Genomic DNA, 4644 nt, shown 5'->3' on the forward strand with positions numbered 1-4644 from the left:
TAGATAGCAAGGTAGAGTAGCAGCGTAGACTTAGCAAATGGTTGCGATGTTTCGTAGATAGCAAGGTAGAGTAGCAGCGTAGAGTTAGCAAATGGTAGAGATGTTTCATAGATAGCAAGGTAGAGTAGCAGCGTAGAGTCTCGTCAGATAGAGCCGTAGTCGCAGATTAGTTATTGAACTCTGTCGTTATTACTACTCCGTCAAACACACAAATATATACATACTACAGCAACCAAGGTACCCAAGCCTAGGTCCCGCGTCTCGTCTTCCGTTCTCTACATGTTACATAGTAACTGTCCATGTAATAACTAATATTCCCCCTCTCTGTCCGAGCGGCCTGATTCTGAAACTGGCCGAACGCCCTACAATCCTAACCAATTTCTTCAATTACCAGGGTTTAGGTGGAGTTCCGAATATATTATATACGAGCCACGGAGTCTTATTTTATTACAATAATATCGAGGAGCGTAATTAGCCGCACGCCTCGTCGGGCTAGAAGCGCCTCTGATTAATTAGCACGCATCCATACAATACAATAGTATTAAGGAATCATCCCAATTAACATCGATGCAGGAATGAGGCGTCGTGACGCGTCGTACGTGACACTATCGCTGTCATGGGACATGCAGATGAACTGGAGAAGAGCGAGATTAGCAGCAAGGTAAACGCACTACGTGCGCGGCGTGTAACAATTACGTTGTGTGTAACCTAGGACGGCACGGACGGGAACGCGAAAAGGATACAGCATCAAGCACAGCTTTGAGGGGAATAGGTTAAACACTATACTACCAACGTCATAAACACAACGCAAGGGCCTATTCTTTTCAACGCCGGTATGAGCTGAGAGCAAAAAGCTCGTGAGGACACGAGAATGGACGTCCCGGAGGTACGTCACTTCAGAGAGAGGGGCATGTGTAACCTATGTCGGTACGGACGGGAACGCGAAACTGTTACGTCACTGGACACCGGTCAGTACTAGCCGAGCGATAGAGTTTAAGATGACATTACTAACCTAGTGGGGGAAGAACAAAAGCAGCATAACAATAAACAAAGGGAAATGAGGGGTACGCCCAGTGACCGAAGAAATGAGGTCGGCCGCGCTAAAAAAAAGTAGCATAAATAAGCAGAGAATGTAACAGAGAAGGGAGAGTGTGCTGGGACGACTACGAGACGATCTAACCAACCTCCGACGAGATGGCGTATACGTAAATATGGGTTTTCTTTGTATGTTAGTTTAGATTGTACAGACTGTTTAAATTGTTGTTAGAGTAAAGAATATAGATTTCGGACGTGACAGTATTGCTGGTTAGTAACACAGTTTAGCGTGGTTATGAGTATATGTGTCGCGGGAATGGATCATGCGAGAAGTAGCGGTTAACAACGGTAGAAACAGCGCTTGTAGGCAAACGCTGGGTAGTCATTAGAATACATGGCAAATTTATAAGAATTGCATGAGGTGTTGGGATTGAAGTGTACGGTGATGGAGAGGGATTAATTAATAAATATTATTCATGCGTGTATTATATAAAGTCATGCGTTGAGTTGTTTATCAGTGGCTGTATTTTATATCCTCGAGCCGGGTTATTCCCTCACAAGGTATTAAAACATAAATACGATCAGGCCGTCGCCCGTGGGCTTTAATTTAAAGCACGCGGTGACATAAAATGGTGCCGTGACCAAGATTCGAACCTGGATTGCACGCCGTTACTAGGTGGCGCGCATCTTTAATGATCTGCTCGTAGTTTCTATTTTAGTTTTCAGATCGGGAAGTGTCACGTAAATAGATATAATCTAATATACGCTTATACTATAAGATATCTATATTAGTGACAGCTCCTGTCAGATATCATACTCATGCGATTATTGAGGCGGTTCATAGCGGATACAACCGGCCGTGGATGATGGTCATCAGCTCCGAAGTGATTTAACGTCGGCGGGCGATCAGCATATAATAATAGCCATGTTACGACTATTATTTCCTTCTGGTATTGTATATACCGTTTCTGATAAGCACGTTTACTTCAGGTCATACATTGACTCTGCATATGGAGGATGAAAAACAAAGCCCGTGTGCGGTGTGAGAGAGAGAGAGAAAGCAGAGAGAGAGAGAGAAAGGAATGAGAAGCGTGGTGTGTGTGTGTGTGTGTGTGTGTGTCGTGTGTGTGTGTGTTGTGTTTGTTTGCGCGCGCGCGCGCGTGTGTATGTGTGTGTGTGTGGTGTGTGTGTGTGTGTGTGTGTTTGCTTGTGCGTGATGTGGTTTGCTTGGCTTGTGGCGTGTGGTGTTTGTTCGTGTTTGTGTGTCGTGTGTGTGTGTTCGTGTTTGTGTGCGCGCCCGCTGTTTGTTCGGTGTTTGTGTGTGCGCGTGTTTGTTTGTGTTGTGTGTGCGCGTAGCGCGTATCTATAATTAATTTTCTTAAAGCGGCATCTTGATTATCATATAATGAAAGTTAATTGAGAAACGCTCTCATGGTTACGAAATTTCTCGTTAACTATAATTCTTTCAGATGCTTTCGAATGGAAGTTGTTACACTTGGTATGTACAGAATAGTTTTGTTTGATTACGATGCGTTTCCACGCACTCGCTGCTTGTAACACTCGCTGAAGAAAACAATCGCAAAACCACGGTTTTACAGTCAGGCCGCACAGCGCAACTGTTCAGTAGTCTAATGTAATGTACATGTAGGCGCACGTCGTATGTTGTAGCGTCAGCTAACGAACTGAAACTATCAGGTGTAGCTGGTCGTAGCGAACGAAGGGCAGAGAGTCTTGGGGGACTCTTCTTTGAGAATTTCGTGGAAGCTTTGTAGCGACGTGGGTTTCAGGGTTTGAGCACGAAACCTAAAAGCAACGCCATTTTGTATCTTGTGTGTAAGGGACGATTCCTGCGCTTAAGTTACAGGGAAAACGTTGCCTTCGCGGTTGATAATTTCACTGGTGGTGTTCAGCGAAGACTCCTGACGTAACGCTGACCTGCTTGGAGTATTCTATCCTGTTTTTACACTTGATCTGCCGAAATGGTGGGCAAAAATTAGCGATTCAAATCTTCAGGTTAACGTGGCTATCCATCTGGGCAATATACGGCTGTGTTCGCTTCGGTAGAGAGACATGACATTACGCCGCTACGTAGAAGATATAGGAGAATGCGCATGCCACACTAACGCGCGCAGCGTGGCCAGCAACAATTGTGCACATGGGAATGTTTAGTCTGTTTACCTTATGGTTTCACTATACTTTCTATTTAGTCGCCTCTGATATAGGCGTTAACAGTTCACCTAAGCGTGAGCTTCTATATGAATAGACCTTTGTGCAAATCGGTAGTGTTCTATTTTTAATGAAATGACAAAGATCTAAAAGGATATAAGAATGGAATAATTGCTTAAAATCTTTTCGTATCATTTTCACGGCCAATACATGTGTGCTCACACAATACATGAATTAGCTCATCCGACTGTTATATGTATCGGGTCTCTATGGTTACAGTTGCCGTCATAAATTCTGTTTTGAATATTGTTATAAGAATGTTTATTATTTTAGTTTTTTATAATTGTTATATAGTCGTGTATATGCTAAAATGACGACTTTGCGGCTGGTTAATACTATGCACCTATTTCGGAACATCCTGCCGTAGCAATGAATCGCAGTTAACACCTTTCAATCATGCCAGGTGGAGGGGTCAAATATTATATAAACACAACCAAATATGGGATTTGGTTTTATTGCGATTCATATGTGAGAAAATTGTTGCTCAGTAGGTTATCCTTAATGATATATATACATAAAACAATAGCTTTAACGCGCACATTTCACGTCCTTATCGTTGGTGGCCGCTGCTGATAAAACTAACCGCGTCTAACCACACCTAACACCTACACCTGGTATCTTCACATAGCAGTAGAAATTATACTGCAATTGAATCAAAATCGAATAGAATAGAAAAAATATTTGAATTTATCGCCGAACCAAACGGCTGTACGTTATACTTCCGGTCAGCGTTTTCTGCTTCTGGAGACTGATGTTCGGACAGCCAGCTATTGTTGTCACAGCAACCATACAGCGAACATATCACGAACACGTACATACGCACGCACGCACGTACTTATGCAAGCACCGCTATCGTGAAGGGAATAGTGGGCGACCGGGGCGTAGTAGGGTGCGTTCGCACATCATTAGCATAATTATACACACATGACGCACTATAGCATTATGCACAATTATGCACAATTATAGCCATTATTCATCTATATGCCACAATAGGTATAATTACATATTATATGAACCATTATTAGATATTATTACCTCTAAATAACAACATAAACAGGGGTAGATTACAGATAACTCGTAATGATCAGATAACCCGTTTCTACTCGTAATACATACTAGGTAAGGAAATTAGCACATTTTCGTGACGCATAAACGTGATGCATTTTGAAAGAAAATTGAGGAGTTCCATCTAGCTTTTTGTCGAGAGTTGTTAGATAGATAAATGAATAGATGGGTGGATGGGTGGATGGATAGATGGATGGATGGATGGGTGGATGGATGGATGGATGGATGGATGGATGGATGGATGGATGGATGGATGGATGGATGGATGGATGGATGGATGGATGGATGGATGGATGGATGGATGGATGGATGGATGGA

This window comes from Priapulus caudatus, unplaced genomic scaffold (genome assembly GCF_000485595.1).
Source record: "Priapulus caudatus unplaced genomic scaffold, Priapulus_caudatus-5.0.1 Scaffold2364, whole genome shotgun sequence".
NCBI lineage: Eukaryota > Metazoa > Priapulida > Priapulimorpha > Priapulimorphida > Priapulidae > Priapulus > Priapulus caudatus.